At 42.9% G+C, this 23,202-nt stretch overlaps 1 long non-coding RNA gene across 1 annotated transcript; it reads right to left on the bottom strand.

Annotated features, from left to right (window-relative positions):
- Positions 1-4,311: 4,311 nt before the first annotated feature.
- On the bottom strand, positions 4,312-22,224 carry LOC148141206 (uncharacterized). The gene is made up of 3 exons (XR_015752530.1): positions 22,170-22,224; positions 21,870-22,068; positions 4,312-4,366 (listed from the first exon to the last, which is right to left on the bottom strand). It is a non-coding gene; the product is annotated as an uncharacterized LOC148141206 (long non-coding RNA).
- Between the last annotated feature and the right edge of the window lie 978 nt (positions 22,225-23,202).

The raw sequence follows: 23,202 nt of genomic DNA, 5'->3' as shown, positions 1-23,202 counted from the left end.
TGGGATGAAGAGATCACTTTGTACAAAAAGGTTGGGCCTATACCTACTGGAGTTTAGGAAAATGAGAGATGGTTTAATTTAAAGGTATAAAACACTGAGGGGACACAATAAGATGGATTCTGAAAGGATGTTGCCACTTTTAGGAGCGTCTAGAGCTAGAGGGTACAGTTTAAAAATAGGGGGCCTCCCACTGAGACACAGGATGAGAATTTTCTTTTACCAAACTATCATTAGGCCTTGGAATTTTTTTCCCCAGAACACGCTGGAGACTGAATCATTGAATACTTTTTCAGCCTGAGTTGGATAGACTTTTGAAAAATGACAAACTGAAGGTATAGGAGGCAGACAGGAAAGTAGATATAAGGCTATAATCAAATCAGCCATGAGGTCTTTTCCCCGGGTGGGGCTGTCCAAAATTAGAGGGCATAGGTTTAGGGTGAGAGGGGAAAGAGTTAAATGAGGCCTAAGGGACAACATTTTTGCAAAGAGGATGATGTGTGTATGGAATGAGCTGCCAGAGGAAGTGGTGGAGGCTGGTACAATTACAACATTTAAAAGGCATCTGGATGGGTATATGAATAGGAAGAGTTGAGAGGGATATGTGCCAAATGGTGGCAAATGGCACTGGATTAATTTAGGATATCTGGTCAGTATGGACGAGTTGGACCAAAGGTTCCATGCTGTACATTTCTATGACCCTATCTTAAAACAAAGAACTGCAGATGATGAAAATTTAAAACAAAATCAGAAATTGCTGGAGAAACTTAGCAAGACTGGCATCATCTGGCAAGAGAAAACAGAGTTCACATTTCGGGTCCAGTCTTCAGAAGTGGTCTTATCAAATGGTGAAGCAGATCTATGGGGTGGAATGGTCTAGTCCTGCTCCTAATGCATATGTTTGTATGTACCAAGGTGGGCTTTTATCCTGTAAAAAGTGAAGACCCCTTCAGATTGAAAGGACACACTTACACTGAGTGTATCTTCTGCTTCTGCCTCCTATGCTCTCGCTCTATATATAGCAAGGGCATAGAAGGCAGAAGGATTCTGGGTAATCCAAGATGGAGGACGGGAAAAATTTCTGGCTGTAACAGCTGCTCCTTTTTTGAGGTATTTTAGGTGTTGGAGGTGATTTCCTTGAATTCCAGGAGCAGCAAGTACTGTTTCATATGCTGTTGCATTGTTTTGGAACAAAACAACAGCACTTTTAACAGGGCGAAGAACAGACAAAGGAAGCACATAGTGAGGTCAGTGCAGGAGAGAGAGATAAAAAAACTGACACCACAGTGTACCTGCACAGTTACTGCCTTTGCTGTTTGAATTCATGTATTGCTGGACATCCGAGTGCTTCTGGGAAAATTACGAGAATGGATGAGCTGCCAGAGGAAGTGGTGGAGGCTGGTACAATCGCAACATTTAAAAGGCATCTTGATGGGTATATGAATAGGAAGAGTTTGGAGGGATATGGGCCGGGTGCTGGCAGGTGGGACTAGATTGGGTTGGGATATCTGGTCGGCATGGACGGGTTGGACTGAAGGGTCTGTTTCTGTGCTGTACATCTCTATGACTCTATGACTTTATATATGTTACATTTCAGAGAATGTGTTTTAAAGTAAAGATTAAGCTTGATCTTAAACTCCTAGGTGGCTGAAGTTCATCATCATGGTGAAGGCTGAATATAGATATCTTGGCAATCAAAATTAGATTGAGTTTGCTGACCAGTAAGCAGTGTTTAAGATGATTGACTGAGTAAAATCAGTTAAAGGATACTTGCAACATCTTTGCCACAGTATTGAAATTATTGCAATTTCACAAACGAGTATTGCAACTAAATTGAAACCACACATTTTATCACATCAAAGGTTAAAAGAGTATAAAATGACACATACCTTCCTGCTGTTCCCTGTTAGGGAGAAAACAAAATTGGTTATTAGTGCAAGCTTTCGTAGTTCAATAAGGCAGATGTTTTGTTGAAAACAGACACATCTTTTTGAAGATTTTCATCTTGCATTCAGCAGGACATTCACAAGAATGTCAACGTAAAGTGGATACAGTAGTTGAGGGAAAAAAAGGTGTATTTTAGGAAAACCTAGATTTATATACGAGGGGGAAAGGAACAGGTTATACAGATAGGGTTAAATAAAGAAGGGTGGCAGGAGACCTGTTTGTATGTGTATATGATACTGAGGTGCCGGTGTTGGAAATTGGGTGGACAAAGTCTGAAGTCACACGACACCAGGTTATAGTCCAACAGGTTTATATGAAATCACAAGCTTTCAGAGCGCTGTTCCTTCATCAGGTGACTTCTGACTAAGTATGTATGGCACGGGCCAAACATATTGAGAGGTGCGATTCAATGCTTTCTTTCAATACTTCCCCCCCTAAGCAACCCCCCCTCAGTGTGTGATTCTAGGAACACGGAATGGGGAGGTGGGGAATAACAGAAAATGAGGTAAAGCAGCAACCACAAACTGGTGCAGGGGATGAAACTATCTCAACGAAATGTGGGACAGATATGTTTGCATTGTGGCATTCATAATGAAAAGACTAACATTCAATGATGTATTTGTAGTTTTTGGGTTATTTGTAATGCTTACTTCTTTCATGCATTATTGAAAATGACAGAAATAAGGTCCTGATAATAATGTCCTAGTAGAGCTGACAAACCTTCAGTATCCAAGAACTGAAAATTAATTGCTCGGACACTGCTATGAACCACACTAAGGGGAACATGATTAGTTCATTTCCTTTAATGAGATCTATTTCTAAAGGTTTTGGAGACTGGGGAGAACAGGGCTTTTGTTTGATAGTTGAGAATAATCCAGTTTATTTTTCCAGCATGGATTGCCTCAAGGATGGTCTCGTTGGGTATTCAGTAGCAACAGCAGGCACTCTCTGGATTTGGAGGGCTTATGATGAAACCTCTAGGAGTATATTGAACCAAATTAGCAACCTTAAACACTGAAAGACTTTGTGCACCCAACTCAAATTGTCTATCAAACTAATCATAGCACCATAGAATCACAGTGTGGAAGCAGGCCATTCAACCCATCAAGGAGGAGAAAGTGAGGACTGCAGATGCTGGAGATCAGAGCTGAAAATGTGTTGCTGGAAAAGCGCAGCAGGTCAGGCAGCATCCAAGGAGCAGGAGAATCGATGTTTCAGGCATAAGCGAAACGTCGATTCTCCTGCTCCTTGGATGCTGCCTGACCTGCTGCGCTTTTCCAGCAACACATTTTCAGCATTCAACTCATCAAGTCCACATGAACCCTCCAAACAGCATCCCACCCAGACCCACCCTCCTACCCTATCCCTGTAAACCTGCATTTCCCAAAACTAACCCACCTAGCCTGCACATCTCTGGACACCATTGACAATTTAGCATGACCAATCCATCTAACCTGCACATCTTTGGACTGTGGGAGGAAACGGGAGCTCCTAAAGGGAACACACGCAGACACGGGGAGAATGTGCAAACTCCACACAGACAGTTGTCTGAGGGTGGATTCAAACCTGGGCCCCTGTCGCAGTGAGGCAGCAATGCGAACTCGCCCAAACTCAGTTCAAAGGAAATTAGGGATAGTCAATAAATTCTGGTTCTGTCAGTTATACTAACATCCCATGAAAGATTGAAGAAAATAAACCTCTGGAGAGTGAATGGTGAGTGAGTGACAACGTTAGAATATTGAACATATCAATAAGGTACAAGAGTAGGCCACTCTGCCCTTCCAGCCTGCTATGCTATTCATTAAGACCATGTCTGTCATAGAGTCATAGAGATGTACAGCATGGAAACAGACCCTTCAGTCCATGCTGATATCCCAACCCAATCTAGTCCCACCTGCCAGAACCCGGCCCATATCCCTCCAAACCCAACTCCACATCCCTGCACATCTCCCAACAATCTTTCACCCCCTTAATCATCAAGAATCTATTGACCTTTGCCTTAAAAATATGTAATGATTCAGCACCCACTGCCTTTTGAGGAAGGGAGTTGCAAGGGCTCACACTCCCATGACAGAAATTTGCCCTCCCCAAGCTTCCCTCTGTCTTTAATGGGTGCCCCTTTATTTTTAAACAGTGACCCCTAATTCTAGAATCTCCCACAAGAGGAAACATCTATCGCATATTTGCCTTGTCAATTCCGAGAGGTTTGAAATGTGACATAAATCTGAGCATTGGAGTTGTCCCCAGTCTCTACTGGCTTAATTACTGAACGTTTCTCAGACTGGATGAAAGCATTCCCACATCTCCATTACCAGGTGGAGAATGGGGCAAGAAGAGTGGGAACAGCAAAAACCAAATCCAATTTACTTACCCATATTCACCAACATCCTCAGTGTCTGACATGATGGAGCCTGTAATCTACCTGCAGTCAAAATACAAATAATTAAATGCATAGTTCAAGAAGTTATAAACTTTTCAATACATTCATTAGGCAGCATGGTGGCTCAGTAGTTAGCACTGCTACCTCACAGTGCCAGGGGCCTGGCTTCGATTCCACTCTTAGGTGACTGTCTCTGTGGAGTTTGCACATTCTCCCAATGTGTGTGGGTTTCCTCTGGATGCTCAGGTTTCCCTGCCACAGTCCAAAGATGTGCAAGCTAGGTGGATTGACAATGCTAAATTGCCCATAGTGTCCATGTTTGTGTAGGCAAGGTGGATTAGCCACGGGAAATGCAGGGTTATAGAGTTAGGGTAAGGGGTGGATCTGGGTGGGATGCTTTTTGGAGGGTCAGTCTGGACTTGATGGGCCAAATGTCCTACTGCTACACTGTAGGGATTCTATTCTGTCATTATTTTCCTCTTCAAACCTATAAGTCAGCAACTAAGTGGAATTAGACAAAAATGCAGATAGATAAAAAGGTAAAAACAATGACTGCAGATGCTGGGAACTAGATTCTGGATCAGAGTGGTGCTGGAAAAGCACAGCAGTTCAGGCAGCATCTGAGGAGCAGGAAAATCGACGTTTCAGGCAAAAGCCCTTCATCAGGAATTTTACCCGAAACGTCGATTTTCCTGCTCCTCGGATGCTGCCTGAACTGCTGTGCTTTTCCAGCACTACTGTAATCCCGAAAAGTGCAGATAGAGTCATAGTCATAGAGATGTACAGCACGGAAACAGACTCTTTGGTCCAACCCGTCCATGCCAACCAGATATTCCAACCTCTGAAATGTAAACCAATGCAGGGCACATAATTCACTAGATATCAACACCTACTGGTCAATGAGCATTCCATAATATGTAATCAGTCACCAACCTATTAAACAAAGCAGATGACTGGTTAGATACTTTGCATTATTTGCCATTGTACAGGCATCAATGCATAGCACACCTTTGAATAGGTCACCAATTTGGGAAGGGTCACTCGCTAAGTATCAATGCATGGTCTGTCACTGACCAGGAAATGATTCACAATCTGCCAACGCACAGCTATGTTGGTGAATGGGTACCAGTCAGTGTCACAGACTGACAACCAACACGTTATTGCACTATCAGATAAGTCAAAGCCGCTAGGTGTTAATGTAGCATTGCTACTGGCATTGCTGTAGAGAAAGTAGAAATGAGAGAGACTGATTGTTGAATGTAGTGGGAAGGTGAAAGGAACCTTTTCTGTCTTGGAAGGGAAAAGAAGCAAATGGGATGAGAACAATGGGATAGATATGGTCCAGGGCAAATGCAAATCACACCAGTTTTTAAGGTCCCTCTACATGTGTTCCAGAGCTCAGTCAGGTAGGAGCCAAATGCCATTTGCATTGCATATGAATGACTTTGTTGTTGTAACTTTGAATGTTTTTGAAAGGTTACATTACTGAATAATGAGCCGGGATTTAATATAAAAGTCTGATTGTATTTCAGTTATTCAGTTTATTTTCAACCCTCCCAAACCTTGGCCAACTCTCCATGACTCCAACAATTCAGGAACAGCACCATTAAAGGAGTATGAGTCTTTTCTCAACACTCTATTGACAGCTGGGCATTTCACTGCTCCTATCAGGTTCCGCATCCTCAGGGAACACAATGCTACTCTGGTTGACATAATCCCTCTTGCTGTATTCTACATTTGGTCAGCAAGGTCTCAGAAATACAATATGGAATACACAAACTCATCTCTTGTAACCCTCATTGCTGGATCAGGGCTATTCTGAGAAATCGGTGAGGTTTTGAATGAACGGCTTAATCCCAGAAGAATGTGCTTGAAATGCTTTCCGACCGAAAAGAGAACACACTGGCTGAGTTAAAAGGTCGTTCGACAACCTTGTCATTTTTCCTGCAGCTGTGAACGAGAGGAATCTGATGCACACCCACAGCCTTTTTGCCATTATCTATCTCAGCCCTCCTGTGCAACATAGCAGGCTGTGAGAAACAGTCTCCCACCCTCTGAGACTGCTGTTGATTGCCCATGAATTAAAAACTGAAATCCCATGAGCAATCCAGGAGAATAATAATGGGCATGGTAAGAAATTGTACTTCATTAAAAAAATTATTGAATCACTTTAGTTCTCAAGGGGTCAGTTAGACCAGTTAGAGGTTGGCTGGTTTTCTGATAAAGAATGATTCTAACAGCCTGGGTTCAATTCCCACTCAAGTTGAGGTCACCATAAAGGTCCCACGTTCTCAACCTCTCCCCTCATCTGAGGTGTGGTGACCCTCAGGTGAAACAGCTAGCCATTGTCTCTCTCTCTCTCTAATGAGAGAGCAGCCCTGTATGGTGACTTATAAAAATAAGCTGCACTTTCTTCCCACTCCACTTTCTTGTCAGGACTTAACTCTTTTCCATCAGTTTATCATCATTGTTGCATCTCTTCAAACAATGCAGCCTTCATCAAGTACTTCATGTATGTCATCCCTTCCCAGAGATGACGATTCCTTTTTGGCCACGGTGACTGGCTTTTCATCTGTACAAAACCCATTTCTTGTGCCATTTGTAATCACCTCTTCACCAGCTCCTGCCCAGAACCAAGTCAGGGCTCCTCAGCGTCCCTACAGATACGTTCAATGGATCAGTTGTCATGACATCACATCCGATGAGACGCCCCCCCTGTAGCATGGTTCCCTCCACCACACCCAGATTTCTCTTTAATTATCCCCAAGACCACTCCTCTTCCCGTAGAACCTTGCCAGGTAACACAGCAAATGTAAAACCTGATCTTCACTCCCTCTCTTTCAAGGACCACAAACACTCCTTCCCGGCCAAACAATGATTTACTCGTGCTTCTTTCAATTTAATGTTGTTAGTTTGTTGCTAACGTGCAGTCTCCTTTACGCTGGAAGACGAGAGGCAGATTGGGTGATCACTTCACTAAACTCGGTCTAAGATGGGAAGAAAAAAAGTTGAAGAGCCATGATAGATTAAAAGATCTTCAGGAAGTTTTTCAGAAAGAGAGCGAGAGAGAGACAGCTTGGGGAATACCACTTGCGTGAAGGCAATTGTATAGTCTCACTCAGGACATATCCTGAACAGAGGGACTCGAGGTCAGCCCACATTAAAACCCCAAAACAAAGCCAAACCTTGGCCAAATAGTTAAAATTTTCTGCAGGATCTGCACCAGCAATCCATTGTAGTTGCTGCCAATATGCAGACTCGAGACAACAAGAGTCCCACTAGACCTAAATTGAGTAAGAGAAGTCACAAGCCGGTATCCAAGGGAGTGCACACCCTAGAAATCCCACCTGCATCTGGCTTGGAACAGCTAAATTGCTTAGCAACATCCAAATCAGAACCAATCAAAATAAAGGATGCACTGAGCTGTTTCCCATTGGCTGATACACCACCAGTGGTACCGCAACTGGAAGAGTCCGTAATGGGTTTAAGTTTTCTAGACACACTTCCAGTCACATCTGACAATATCAGATGTTCGAAACAGAAAGATCTGTTCCTGGAAAAACTGAAACAGTCGGTGGTGATGGGGGAAACCAAAGGGCTGTCACAACCAGAACGGAAACCTTTTTGGACTCGGAGAGACCAGATCACAGTAGAGGTTGGCATATTATTAGGGGGATCAAGAGTGATTATCCCAAGCAAAGATCAGTGCCAGATACTGGCTAAACTCCAACAGAATCATCCAGCAGTTATGTCTGCTGGCCAGGATTGGATGCAGACATAGCTGCTTTGGTGAGGCAGTGCCCAGATGCCAACAAGGACAAACATTACTGCCAGCAGCTCCCCCACATTCATAGGAATGGCTGGGTCAACCTTGGACTTGCTTACAGGTCCTTTCATGAGCTCAATGTTCTTAGGCATTGTGAACGCCCACTCAAAATGGCTGGACATTTATGGAATTCATTAATCAAACACAGGAATGACAATAAAAAAATTATGCACGTTTTTTGCAATACATGGACGCCCAGATGTGTTGGTCACAGATAACAGGACATCATTTACCAGCAGGAAATTTGAGTATTTGAGTGGCATTTGACATAAAAGCTCCATTCCATTGATCACCCAATGGTCTGGCAGAAGGAGCAGTCCAATCTTTGAAGACAGTCTTAAAGGAACAGCCTGGCAGCTTCATGAGATACCAAATTGTCCCGGTTTCTATTTATTATAGGACCATCCCTTATGCAACTACAGGGATAGTTCCAGCAGAGTTGCTGATGGGGAGAAGAGTCTGCAACAAGTTAAATCTGATCTTCCCAGACCTGGGGGATGGGGGGCAAGCGTGAAATAGTATCAGGAACATGAATTCCAGATATCAACACTCCGCTAAGGAAGACAGACAGTTTACTTCAGGGGACAAAGTTTGGTGCGGGAACCATAGGTAAGGCCCTGCATGGGTAAAGGCATGGTCAACACAAGGTCAGGTCCAGTGATGTGTAAAGTTTGGATAAGTGTGACAGCCCTGAGCAACCACATGGGGCATACAAAAGCTGCAAACTTGCAAACAATGTAGGAGCAAAACATGCCTGGCTCCTCGACTGCCTTTCCTATTGTTCTGGAACTCGTGGGTTTTCTCTCTCTCTCCGTCGAGCATTAATGATACCTCTTCATCTGAGATGGACATGGCCACCTTGATGCCTTTGCTGCCTGAAGAGGAGAATTATTTTTTTCTGAGACACTGCAGGTGCAAGAGATGAGCTACTGCCTGTTTCAGAGGCAGAATTCAGGAGCCTGACCCTGTGCTAAAATGCCCCAGGGGGGCACAAAAAAAAAGAACTGGCCTTTGTCTACAGACCCAGAGGGGGAGGAATGTAGTGATTGTAACAAGGTCAGCCAGGAGGACCTCATAGAATGTGAGTTCCATGATTGGGGCTTTTAGTCTGGTCCAATCAGGGAGCCCTGGCTGACAAATATAAACAGCTGTGTAAAAGGTTCTGTTGACACTGAGAGCTGGCTCTGAGGGAGCTGGATGTTTAAATAAAGGATGACTTGGTCCTGGGATACCTGCTTCTGTTGAGTTATTTCATTTGGTAGTCCTGGTTTAGGATTCTCTTAAGGTTAACATACAGGTTCAGCTGGCAGTTAGGAAGGCAAATGCAATGTTAGCATTCAACTCAAGATGGCTAGAATACAAGAACAGAAATGTACTGCTGAGGCCGTATAAGGGTCTGGTCAGGTCACATTTGGAATATTGTGAACAGTTCTGGGCCCTTATTTGAGGAAGGACTTGATGGTGTTTGAGGGTGTCCAGAGGAGGTTTACAAGAATAATCCTGGGGACGAAGGGCTTGTCATGTGAGGAGTGGTTGAGGAAACCAGGTCAATTCAATGGAACTCAGAAAGAGGAGGAAGGAAACAATTAAATCTTACATTCTGAGAATTCTGGGAAGTCTGAATAGAGTGGATGTGGAGAAGATGTTTATGCCATTAGGAGAAACTAGGAGCCAAAGGCATAGCCTCAGAGTGAAGTGACAACCTTTTAGAACTGAGATGAGGAGGAATTTCTTCAGCCAGAGGGTGGTGAATCTGTCGAACTCATTGCCACAGGCAGCTATGGAAGCCAAGTCATTGAGTGTATTTAAAACAAAGATAGGTATGATTGGAAAGGGGATCAAAGGCTATGGGGAGAAGGTCGGAGAATGGGGTAGAGAAACATATCAGCCACATTTAAATGGCGTTTCAGACATGATGAGCCAAACAGTCTAATTCTGCTCCTATGTTTCTTGGTTCACATGACAATTGTAAACCCAGCGACTGTCCAAAGGACATTCAACAATGGAAAGATTCACAGCCCAGCTGGCTCTGTATCTACAAACAAACAGGAATCATGGTTGACTCAGTTGAAAATTAGCCGTATGTTTATAGCAGCCAACTACTGACTTACTCATAACAGTGATGAGGAGAGACATATGTATGAGGAATAATAAGGAAGTAAGGAAGATTTGCATGGGAACTTGCAGTACAGAACTAAAAGCCATTGTATTGTCACATTGGGGTGGATAGGAGTGTCACAGTAGGAGGACAATATGACAGAAAAGAAATGCAGAGATGAAGGGAGACAATTTTTCATAGGCCTTGTCAAAGGAATACAAAATGAAAAAAACACAAGTCACTCAGAACATTGTATACTTAATCTGTATCTCTCCTTGCAACATTAGAAATGAGTGGATAACGCATACTGCAGGAAGTTATCAAAGATAGAACATTGAAGTAATGTGAATGATATTTTGTGGTTATTCTATTCACAGATTCCCAAAAAACTAACTATGGATTTTGGGTTTTTTGCCACCACAACTATGAGAGATAATAGATGCTGACATTCACATGGTATGGAATGTAGTGCCAGAGGAAATGGTGTAGGCTGGTACAATTACAACATTTAAAAGGCATCTGGATGGGTACATGAATAGGAAGGTTCTAGGGGGATCTGGGCCAATTGCTGGCAAATGGGACTGGATTAATTTAGGATATATGGTTGGCAAGGACAAGTTGGACTGAGGGTTTGTTTCTGAGCTGTAAATCTCAATGACTCTATCAGAAACCACACAGATAGGCTTTTACAGATTTCGGCAGAACTTAGAGTGGCAATATTCTAAAGCAGCACTCGGGAATCTTATTAATATTTTCAGTCCGGTGACCCTTCTTCAGAACTTTTCTGAAGATGGGTCACCGGACTCTAAATGTTAACTCTGCTTTAATCTCTCCACAGATGCTGCCAGACCAGATTCCTGGGTTTCTCCAGCAATTCCCAGCAAGTGCAGTTCTTTGTTTTCTATTCAGAAGACTTGCTTTGAACTTGGTGTGAGCAGATTGGTATGAGACGTCTCTGCCAATTTTATCCCTGTCCAATTGCACAATATTGTGAAATGTGACCAAATCTGACATATTGACTAAGCTCTTCACCAGTAACCTCTGGAATATTGGTATGCACATTCAACAGGTAATACTTGTCCTGCCTGTCACATCCGATCACTGCTCAATAGCATGCTCTGGAGAAACTATACCTAAGGCTTGGAAAAAAGATGGACTTCGTGTTTTGGCCGAATCATCTTCAATAGCTAATCTTGGCCCTTCTGTTCGTGAAAGATCTATATCACCCAAGATAAGTAATCTGAGGAATACAGAAAAGTCGACAAAGCTAGATGCAGGTATCTCCTTATGCAGAGTAAGGAATGTTGTTTCATTAATGATTTGGACTACGAGTTCATTTGAGATATGGATCTGCAGCATAGAGTCATAGAGCTATAAAACACAGAAACAGACCCTTCAGTCTAACTCATCCATGTCAACTAGGTATCCTATACACACGTTCCATACACACATCACCCCAGTGCATGCAAAAGTTGCCCCTTAGGTCCCTTTTAAATCTTTCCTCTCTCACTTTAAACCTATGCACTCTAGTTTTGCACTCCCCTACCATGGGGAAAACACCTTAGATATTCATCCGATCCATGCCCCTCATAATTTTATAAACCCCTATAAGGTCACCCATCAGTCTCCAATGCTCCCAGGAGAATAGCCCCAGCTTATTCAGCTATTACAGTTAAACATGGGATAATTTATGGAGTCTTAGAAATGTACACAGACCTTGATAATGTAACTCTGAGACTGATGCTAATAGATGAAAAGGAGAAATTCGATCTCCAAATAAGCACTTGTCAGGTGGACAGGTAGATATTCGCAAAGGAACGGGAAGGTTAAAGATGACAAATTTCATTTGATTCTGATTGAAAGCAGATCCCATAGGCTGGACTCCCAGAGGGATTTCTTCCGCTCAGCTGGAAGAATCAACCCTCTACAACTTGTCACCGAAGAAGTGACTTCATTGGTTTATTGGATGTGAAAAGTAAAATTCTTGCAATTTGTTCAAATCAGCCTATCTAATTTTTACAAAATAAAAAATATACTTGCCATACTGCTCATACTCTGGGACATACTCCTTGATGCCAACGCTCAAATCAACGTTTTCTGCTTTGATATGAATTGAATTTATTGTGTTCACTTTCCTCTGTGCCACCTGTTTGAGGCTATTAATCTATTGTTGGCAATTTTCGGCTCAGGTAGCCTTCTTTACCTTGTGAGATACCACGGCTCATTCATGTATTGACCATCCAGTGGCCGAGTAGTTAGCACTGCTGCCTCACAGCACCAGGGACCCAGGTTTGATTCCAGCCTCGGGCGACTGTCTGTGTGGAGTTTGCAGACTCCGTGTCTGCGTGGGTTTCTTCCGGGTGCTCTGGTTTCCTCCCACAATCCAAAGGTGAGCAGGTTAGGTGGGTTGGCCATGCTAAGTTGCTTGTAATGCTTGGTGCATTAGTCAGAGGGAAGTAAGTCTGGGTGGGTTACACTTCAGAGGGTCAGTGTGGACTTGTTGGGCCAAAGGGCCTGTTTCCACACTGTAGGGAATCTAATCTAATCATCTCTGTGTAGATGCCTCATTTTGTTATTATGCCCTCTGGCCCTAGACTCTCCCATAAGGGGAAATGACCTTTCTATATCTATCCTGTTAAGTTCCCTAATAATCTTGTGTGTTTCAACAAGGTCATGTCTCATTTTTCCTAAACTCCAATAAGTACAAGGCCAACTTACTCAACCTCTTGCAAATGACAGTTCTTCCATTCCCAGGATCTGCCTTCTCTGGATTGCTTCTAATGCAAATATATCTTTCCACAGACAAGGGAGCAAAACTGATCACAATTTTCCAGCTTGGTTTGGCCAATGCTTTGTATAGTTTTAGGTTGCTGTTAATTAAATGGAATTATTCCAATAGAATAAATGACTTAGCTTTTGGAAGAATTCAGGGGTTCAGGAGCTTATTATGCATCCTTTGCTTGTACCAGGATTTGTCGCATGTACTTGGATCTGTAAAATGGCTCCTTCATGTTTGTCAGGATGATAGATTTCAAGAATTTCTCACAATTTCCAATGGGTAACTCGAGTTTAGTGCTGCTGCCCAAAGTTTCAGACAGTTGTAAGCAATACTGTTATTTCATTCCTGGAATCCTTGTAACTATTTTGGGGATGAGACAGAATCTGGAATGCCTTTGTCTTTTGACCTTCTACACTATTTAAAAGATGTACATTGGCTGCTGCACAGATGACCAAAGGTGATCTGCATGGCTCTGTACAATCCGAATGCATATATAATGGAAAAGAAGTACTTTATAATCTCCATGATCCAATGTGCACTGTCTACTATACAATGAAATAAGGACTTCACATTCACATCTGCATTCCTTGTAAGATTGCAGTTCCCCTCCAAACCACACACCATCCTGACTTGGAAATATTTTGCTGTTCCTTCAGTGTCGCTGGGTCAAAACCCTGCAATTCCCTCCATAACTGCAGTGGGGTCTACCTGCAGCACATGGACTGCTGTGGTTCAAGAAGGCAGCTCACCACCACCTTCTCAAGGGCAACTAGAAGCAGGCAACAAATGCTGCCCAGCCAGCGACACCCACATCCCAAGAATGAATAAAGAAAAGACAGTCTCGGATATTTTGGTGGCACCCTGGAGAAATGTGTCCTATTGTCCCAAGAGTGTTACCTGTAAGAAACACTCCTGAGCTTGTGTGACTGCCATTTAAGATTCAATTTGTTACTTTGAATAACATGTTACTGATCAAGTCTTTAAACCTTCCAAATGCATCTCAAATTGACCACCCAAAAAACCTTCAAATGCTATCTCAACTAGCTTTATCTGTTGAAAACACCATGGGACAAGATTCGAAAGAGAACAGTGCACTACGCATGCTGTTGCAATAACTACAGCAATATGTCTAGGGTATTCATTTGAATGACATCTGGTAGAACCTACACAAAGTGCTTTATAGTCAATTAAGTACGTTTGAAGTACATGGTAGGACATATTGTGGCCAGGATGCACACAGCAAATTCCTAGAAACAATGATGTGATAATTTTCAGCTAGTAGCACCTTCACCTTTCAGTCAGAAGATGCTGAGCTAGAAGTCCTCCTTTTGGGTCATTTGGCATTCGTCTGTCTGTGAGAGATGTTGAAAATGCAACATTGGTGAGGTCAGACAAGGTCTTCTGTGCACTTCTTTCGAGGCAATGAAAAAGAAGGGACTGCTCTCTGGTATCCCACACAATATTGATTTGTCAATTTTTAAAATATTCATTTATGGGATGTGGGTGTTGCTGGCTGGGTCAGCATTGATTGCCCGTCCCTAATTGCCCCTTGAGAAGGTGGTGGTGAGCAGCCTTCTTCAACTGCCACAGTCCTCCTGCTGTGGGTTGACACACAATGCCCTTAGGGAGGTAATTCCAGAACTTTGACTTTAAGGGTACTAAAGACCCAAATCTGGTCATTATTACATTTCGGATTGTGGGATCTTGGCTGCCATGATTCCTACATTAAAACAATTTCTACAATTCTAAAGTCCTTTATTGATGTAAGGCACTTTGGCACATCTTGAACTCATGAAAAATGTTAAATAAATGCAAGTTTTTCTTCATTAAGCCTATAGTTGGAGGCACCAGATAACATTCCATAATGCATACTAGTTCCAGCATATTATGAAACATTGAGCTGGATTCAACATCACCCTGTATTAGAATGACACAAGTATAGTTGTGCACTTAACCTGCAAAGAAGTGTATCTGAAAACAAAAGTTTCTCTTTCTATTCCTCCATGTGCACACTTAGACTGAACCAGGACAAGATTGACATCAAACTGTGCCCATACACGGCATCAGTTGCTGTTTCACAATCATTGCCAGATGCAATATTCCACACTTTGGCTGGAAGAGCAGAAATTCAGAATGCTATTTAAAATGGTAGAAACTGTAAAATGGTGCAACATACACTAAGGGATCTGGGTGACCTTGTACATGAATCACAAAAGGTTAGCGTGCACATACAGCAAGTAATTAGGAAGACAAATGGAGTGTTAGCTTAATGCAAGGGGAATGGAATATAAAAATGGGGAAGTCATAAAGGACAGAAGATCCCACTTTTCAGCACCTGACCCATAGCCTTGACTAATATGGCATTTCAAATGCTCATCCATATAAAGGGTGTGAGGTTTCCTGCCTCTATTACCCTTTTGGTCAGTCCATTTCAGATTCCCACCATCCTCTGTTTCCTCAAATGTAGCAATTGCTACAACTGTAAAGGGCATTGCTGAGATTATATCTGGGGTACTGTGCAGAGTTTTGGTCTCATTACTTGAGGAGGGTCATACTTTTTGAAAATTTGTTCATAGAATGTGAGCTTCGCTGGCTGGGCCGGTATCTTTTTCCATTCCCAAACACCTTTGAGAAGGTGCTGGTAAGCCACTTTCTTATTGGAAGCAGTACAGAGCAGTACAGAACTCGGCTGATTCCTGGGATGAAGATGTTTGTCTTATGAGGAAAGGGTATACAGATTGGGTCTACTCATAGGGTACAGAAAAATGAGAGGTTATCATATCGAAAGGTGGCATGGTAGCTCAGTGGTTAGCACTGCTGCATCACGGCTGCCAGGGATCCAGGTTTGATTCCACCCTCAAGTGACTGTCTGTGTGGAGTTTGCACATTCTTCTTGTGTCTGCTTGGGTTTCCTCCAGGTGCTCTGGTTTCCTTCTGCAGTCCAAAAATGTACAGGTTGGGTGGACTGGCCATGCTAAATTGCCCATTGTGTTCAGGGATGTGCAGGTTAGATGGATTAACCATGGGAAATGCAGGGCTACAATGATTGTGTGGGCTGCTCTTCAGAGGGTTGCTGTGAGTTGATGGGCCAAATGGCCTGCTTCCACTTTGTATTGATTCTATGAAACAAATCAGATTTTGAGGGGGTGCAATAGAGTAGATGCTGAGGATGTTTTCTCTTGTACGAGAATCTAGAACTAGGGCACAATGAAGGTTCAAAATACAAGGTCCCCACTTAAATAAGCAATAAGGAAAACTTATATTCTCAAAGGGAAATTAATCTTTAGAATTTTCTTCTACAGAGTATACTGAAGGTTAGTCTATTGAATAATATTCAAAACTGACAGACAGGTTTTCAATCAAAAGGCAATTTAAGGGTTATGGGGTCAGGTAGGAAAATGAGTGACCTTTTAATGGGCCAATAGGCCTATCTCTGCCTCTATTTCTTATGAACCAAGAGATTTTTCAAGATATATTTTCGTCAGTTTTGCTTTGTCCTCATGTGAATGAAGACATCAATGTTAAGAAATATAGATTACAACTCTACATGGTTAATTATGATATAGTCTAATGTGGCACATGATTATTAACTTGTAAAACATCTCTGCTCTCCCAGTAATGGTGGTTCAGTGGTTAGCACTGCTGCCTCACAGCGCCTGGGTTCGATTCTAGCCTCAGGCAACTGTCTGTGCTGAGTTTGCGCATTCTCTGCGCGTGTGTGTGTGTGTGTGTGTGTGTTTCCTCCGACAGTCCAAAGATATGCAGGTTAGGTGGATTAGCCATGGGAAATGTAGAGTTACAGGGATAGAGTTGGGGGTGAGTCTGAGAGGAATGCCCTTCAGATGCTTCCACACATTAGGGATTCTATGAAACGATGCAGGCTGCGTCTCCTGCTTCCTAGTGGTAGGATGTCTGACCCTAGTAGCGCCAGGTCTGAGTCGGTAGGAATGAAGGGACGTACTGAATCTCCTACACTGCAGACAGAACTTCAGTCCAAAGATAGTAACCCACTTCCTCCCCACTATTTTACAACATTTTTTTAAAACGATTGCTCACTCCCACCATCCTGCCCATGTCCACAATATTGTAGTGTGGGCTGGACGATATTGGGGTCAGCTGAAATTTTAACTGTATGGTGCTGAAAAAGCACAGGGCTTATGTCCGAAACGTCGATTCTCCTGCTCCTTGGATGGTGCCTGACCTGCTGTGCTTTTCCAGCACCACACTCTTGACTCCGGTCCCCAGCATCTGGAGTCCTCACTTTCTCTTAGAACTTTTAATAGGCTCAGGTTGACCCTGGAATATTGATTTACGTCAATGGTAGGGCTATTGATTCCAGCCTCTGCCATTTCCCACCTCATAGGGGTGAGCTTGGGGTTGGGTGGGTCTGTGATAGGATGGGCATCCGTTATATTTTATATGCCTCTCACCCACTAAATATGACAGAAGCAAATAATATCCAGCCAATTATTCCACTTGGTGACATTGACAATTTACTAACCTGTGCAACAACACACAAAGAAATTTATAAAATTCTGCATTCATAGGAGGAAAGGAATAGGAGGAGGTCTCTCAGCCCTGTTCTGCAATTCAAATAGGCCACCTCTATCTTCATTTTGTGGACTTGCTCTGTGAACTGTAATATCATTGTCCAGAGAAAATGTCACTTTTGAAATTTCAATTGACACCTTAGCCTCAAACGTTGTTGAATGTTCCAGATTCCCAATAATCTTTGAATGAAGTATTGTTTCCTAATCAACCTGGGTCTCATTTTAAGATCTTGCCCTCTTGTTCCTTACCAGATGACATAGTTCCTCTTACGATCCCACAATGTCCTTTAATACTTTTGAACACCTCAATTAGATTACCTCTCAGTCTTCTAGACTCATGGGAATACAGTCTGGTCTGTGCAGCTGTGCAACATTTATGTGTCTGGAATAGTAAACTATAGGGGATTTGTCAACACAGATAATGAATGCACAATATTTGAGGAGCCAATTACTGCAGATGCTGGAATCTGTACTGAAAGCAATAAATTCTGGAGATCACAGTGGGTTAGGCAGTGTTCACACAGAGAGAGAGCGAGTTAATGTTTCGAGTCTAGATGACTCTTTGGAGCTGAAGTGAAGGGTGGAGGAGGCAGCATTTCTGCTACAGTGGCGGGGTGGGGGTGGGGGTGGTTGGAGTGCTGGGGAGAAAGGATGTTGATAGTTCAGATTAAGTGATTGGAAAGTGAGAACAATGGTGTGTCTATCCGCCAGACTGGAAAGAACAGACAGTCCCACTGGGGTACGGGGAGCGAACATGCTGACAGAGAATGTAGCAGATAAAGCTACAAGAAAGGGAAGGATTGGGAGTTAGTTCACAATTTGAAAGTGTTGAGCTCAGTATGAAGTCCAGAAGGTTGTAAAGTGCTGGTCTGAGGATGGGATGTTGTTCCTCCAGTTTGCAAAGGGATTCACTGCAGCATTGCAGCATGCTGAGGGCAGCCATGGAACTTCACCTGAGAAGGAGCAGCGCTCTGAGAGCTTGTGATTTCAAATAAACCTGTTGGACTATAACCTGGTGACTTCTGACAATTGTCTTCAGACAAGAAACAAAATTCAACACTTACTTCCTAATCATTTGAAGCACGCACTTCTGTCACTGAATCTGATTACTCACACCGGTGAGAATATGGGAGAAATAAAGTGAAAATCTTACATGTTCAGAAGGGAAAAAGAGATAGGTTTCCCATATGGTTTTTAATCTGAGTTTGATGACACTCACAGAAGCAGATAATTCATATGACACAAATTCTTTATGTTCAAAGCTCTGTATGACCTTGCCTCTCCTTTTTTTTCAGATTAGGTTCCCTACAGTGTGAAAACAGGCCCTTCGGCCCAACAAGTCCACACCGACCCTCCGAAAAGCAACCCACCCAGACCCATTCCCCTACATTTACCCCTGACTAATGCACCTAACACTACGGGCAATTTAGCATAGCCAATTCACCTGACCTGCACATCTTTGGACTGTGGGAGGAAACCGGAGCACCCGGAGGAAACCCACACAGACACAGGGAGAATGTGCAAACTCCACACAGACAGTCGCCCGAAGCTGGAATCAATCCTGGGACCCTGGTGCTGTGAGGTAGCAGTGCTAATCACTGAGCCACCGTGCCGCCCCAATCCATAGTACGCTGAGATAAGCCTGCAATTCCTTCTACTCTGGCTACTTTTACATCACTCACTTCCTTCACCCCATGCTTGCCAGCCTTACCTTCAGTAGTCACAGTACTAACCTCTGAAATCACCTCCCTATACCTCCCAGGGCCTCCAGCTGTTTCTCTTCCTCCAAGATATTTCTGAAAGATGATGTCTTTGATCAATTTTTGGACAACTTGACCTTCTTCTTTGGATCGGTGTCAACCTTTGTCTGATTACATTCCTGTAAACCACCTTGGGACTCTGAGGGGCTATATCATTGCAACTTGTTGCCACCTAAACAGTCACACTCTTGCAGTCGTGTCCCTTTCACGTATATGGCAACAGTCTTGGGTTTCCAGTTCCCTCATCATGGTTATCACAAAGTCATAGAGTCATAGAGATATACAGCACGGAAAAAAGACCCTTTGGTCCAACTTGTCCATGCTGACCAGATACTTAAACCCAAACTAGGCCCACCTGCCAGCAATCATCCCATATCCCTCCAAACCCTTCCTATTCATATACCCATCCAGATGCCTTTTAAATGTTGCAATTGTACCAGCCTCCACCACTTCCTCTGGCTGCTCATTCCATACACATACCACCCTCTGCATGAAAAAGGTGCCCCTTAGGTCTCTTTTATATATTTTCCCTCTCACCCTAAACCTATGCCCCCTTGTTCTAGACTCCCACACTCCAGAGAAAAGACTTTGTCTCTTTATCCTACCCATGCCCCTCATGATTTTATAAACCTCTATGAGGTCACCCCTCAGCTTCCGACGCTCCAGGGAAAACAGCCCCAGTCTATTCGACCTCTCCCTATATCTCAAATCCTCCAACCCTGGAGACATCCTTGTGAATCCTTTCTGAACCTTTTCAAGTTTCACAACATCATTCCAATAGGAAGGAGGCCAGAATTGCATGCAATATTCCAAAACTGGCCTAACCAATGTCCTGTCCAGCCACAACATGACCTCTCAACTCCTGTACTCAGTACTCTGACCAATAAAGGAAAGCATACCAAATGCCTTTTTCACTATCCTATCTACCTGCAACTCTAATTTCAAGGAGCTATGAACCTGCACTGCAAGGTCTCTTTGTTCAGCAACACTCCCGAGGACCTTAACATTAAGTGTATAAGTCCTGCTAAAATTTGCTTTCCCAAAATGCAGCACCTCACATTTACCTGACTTAAACTCCATCTGCCACTCCTCAGCCCATTGGCCCATCTGATCAAAATCCCATTGTAATCTGAGGTAACCTTCTTCACTGTCCACTACACCTCCAATTTTGGTGTCATCTGCAAACTTTCTAACTATACCTCTTATATTCACATCCAAATAATTTATATAAATGATGAGAATTAGTGGACCCAGCACTGATCCTTGTGGCATTCCACTGGTCACAGGCCACTAGTCTGAAAAACAACCCTACACCACCACCCTCTGTCTTCTATCTTTGAGCCAGTTCTGTATCCAAATGGCTAGTTCTCCCTGTATTCCATGAAATCTAACCTTGCTAACCAGTCTCCTATGGGGAACCTTGTCAAATGCCTTACTGAAGTCCACCTCAACAGCTCTGCCCTCATCAATCCTCTTTGTTACTTCTTCAAAAAACTCAATCGAGTTTGTGAGACATGATTTCCACGCACAAAGCCATGTTGACTAGCCCTAATCAGTCTTGGTCTTTCCAAATACATGAACATCCTGTCCCTCGGGATTCCCTCCAACAACTTGCCCACTAAAGTCCAACAGCACGGAGAGAGATCTTTCAGCCCAAACTGGTCCATGCCGACCAAAATGTCCATCCACGCTAACCCCATTTCCCTGCACTTGGCACATATCCTTCTAAAGCTTTCCTATCCACATATTTGTCCAAATGCCAATTAAATGTTGTTAATGTACTTGTCTCACTCACTTCCACTGCACAATCCATTCCATATGTGTAATATCATCTGTGTAAAATCTCAGATAATCTCAACAACATATTGAGGAAGAAGGGGAGTGTTATCAAATGTTAGAATACTTTAGAATAAGTCACCAACATGAACTCAACATTTATAACTAATGATTACAATCTCAGATGTTGGGCAAACATAGATACTTAAAATAGGAAGCATGCTAGATATTAAAGTGATGCAAAAATTGAGCTTAGCAATTGTTTTATTTCTAAGTGGATGATGAAAATTATTTCTGGTGCTGTCCCTTCCCTGTATTGCAAACATCGTTTCTTCTGCACTGATCTGCTCTCCTATTGCCATTGGCTTCAGCTAGAAGAGCTCTGATGCCACATCTGAATTGCTATTCTTTATGGATGAGCTCAGACAGCAAGTGTCAGTATACTATTTGACACATCACAGTGCAGCCCAATCCTCACTCAATACCTGCAGAACCCCTATCTGCCCAAAGTGGGGGCAGGAAGCCTATTGCAATCAGGAGTTTGTGATCTGTTTTGGTATTTCTAACTAAGCGGATATTTGCAGCTTCAGAACTGGTTGAAACCAAGCAACTTGGCATTAGTTAGTTAATGCTATACTGAGAACAGTTGAGCTACTCATTATCCTTATTAAGTGATCGTAGTCACTGACGAAAAACTCCTTCTAATGATCAACCCTGTGGAATAAAACTCTATTGCTATGGTCAATTTTGACTCACTGCACTTTAAAATAAAGGGAGGTCCATGTGATCAAATTAAATTGAGGCCTTTCGAATCATCTGCATCAAACATAATCCGCAATCAAGATAATCCCTGATAACGGCCAGCCTTGTTATCAATGAGAAATATTTCAGTATCTAATCTTCAGATCCAGGATCCAACACCACTGGATTTCACTCCTTGGTTTCCACTTGGCTCCTAAATGGAAACCACAAAAACGGAGGGAAAATTGGAAAGCAGTACTGTAACTATAGAAGTCAGGTTGAGGTAGCTCTATTAAACAAACAGCTTTGCCTTACCTGAAAGGCTGTTGGAGAAAGGAAAAGAGAGAGAGAGAGATGGATGTGAATGCCTCCTGTGTCTGTTAAAGAGTGAGGAGAGGGCAGAAATTACAAGACAGACTAGCCTGGGAAATCTGACACTCCGTCTTTATTTGGCTGGTCTCTTTGGATAGGAGAACAAAGAGGAAATTTGGTATGTTCCTTTAAATAGAATTACATGTTAGAGAAAAATAAATGATGCTGGGTGCGGATGGAGACTGATAACAAGGGGAAAGTTTGATAATACAGTATACGGGATCAGCAGAAGGCAAACAAAAAATCCATCACATGTGGAATTTTTATTGGTTAGGCCACTTTTGGAATACTGTGTTCAATTTTGATCTCAATGCTATAGGAAAGATGTTGTGAAACTTGAAAGGGTTCAGAAAAGATATACAAGTGTGTTGTCAGGGTTGGCGGGTTTGAGCTTTAGGGAGAGGCTGAATAGGCTGGGGCTGTTTTCCCTGGAGCATCGGAGGAGGAGGGGTGACCTTACAGAGGTTTATAAAATCATGAGGGACATGGATAGGGTGAATAGTCAAGGTCTTCTCCCAGGGAAGGGAAGTCCAAAACTAGAGGGCATAGGTTTAAGGTGAGAGGGAAAAGATTTAAAAGGGACCTGAAGGATAATTTTTTCAGGCAGAGTAGGTGATGGAGGGTGGTACAATTACAACATTTAAAAGGCATCTGGATGGGTATATGAATAAAAAGGGCTTAGAGGGATGTGGGCCAAATGCTGGCAAATGGGACTTGATTAAAGTTGGATATGTGGTCAGCATGGTCAGTTGGACTGAAAAGTCTGTTTCTATGTTGTATGACTCTGTTGTCTCAAAATATACTTGTGGATGGTTTCACAAAATGCTTGGACAAAGTGAGGTTTCAGCCCTTTCTGATAGAGGGTGGGGCTTTGTATGGGGGTATGAGGGAGTTCTATGGATATTCTATGGATTTGGAGTAAGGGGAGGTCGTGCCTGACAAACCTGTTGGAATTCTTTGAAGAGGTGACAAGTAG

Source organism: Chiloscyllium plagiosum, unplaced genomic scaffold (genome assembly GCF_037043375.1).
Source record: "Chiloscyllium plagiosum isolate Xiang-an unplaced genomic scaffold, Cpla_swu_hap1 HiC_scaffold_33, whole genome shotgun sequence".
In the NCBI taxonomy this organism is placed as follows: Eukaryota; Metazoa; Chordata; class Chondrichthyes; order Orectolobiformes; family Hemiscylliidae; genus Chiloscyllium; species Chiloscyllium plagiosum.
The sequence above is the reverse complement of the archived record's forward strand: the minus strand, read 5'-3'. Positions and strand labels throughout refer to the sequence as shown.